The sequence below is a fragment of the Penaeus monodon genome, chromosome 34 (assembly GCF_015228065.2).
Source record: "Penaeus monodon isolate SGIC_2016 chromosome 34, NSTDA_Pmon_1, whole genome shotgun sequence".
NCBI classification, from domain to species: domain Eukaryota; kingdom Metazoa; phylum Arthropoda; class Malacostraca; order Decapoda; family Penaeidae; genus Penaeus; species Penaeus monodon.
The window spans coordinates 15,910,034-15,910,675 of NC_051419.1; positions in this window are offsets into that span (position 1 = coordinate 15,910,034).

Sequence of the window (642 nt, forward strand, 5' to 3'; positions counted from 1 at the left end):
ACAATTTGCGAAGGATTTTTTTTCCTTCTTTTTTCTTAGTTACGAATTATAAGAAACTTATCATTGTTATATCTTTATTATCACGTTTCATTATGATCTATTTTTCAGTAAGTAAGAAAATATGTGCGGCAAAGTTGCAAGAGTAAATACGGGTAAATTGCGAAATAACGGAGAAGAGAGCGCGGGCAAAACACAAAATCATGGGAAAGAGAATGGGCACATATTGCATAATCGCGAGGACGAGAGCGCAGGTAAATTGGAAAAGAGAGCACACGTAGATTGCAAAATCACGGAAAAGAGAACGCGAAAAAAAAACACGATAAACGGAAAACGGGCTAATACAAACCTTCGAGTAAGAGACCGCGGGCAAAACTCACCTCCAAGACCACACTCTGACTGGCTTCCTTGTGTTCCTCACTCTGGTTTATATTACCACTCACTTGCGCAGATATTTTTTCTCTACTTTTCTTCCCCCTTTTCTGTATTTTTCGCTTCGTTGCAACTAATTAGTTCATCAGATCTGCCGTCGATGCGTAAATGACAAGCTGAGCGCTTGGCCTCCACCGCCGCCGCCGCGAGATGTCGCTGTCGATACTGGAAATTCTTTGTGTCCTTCACTCGCTTAAAAAAAGTAAAACGATG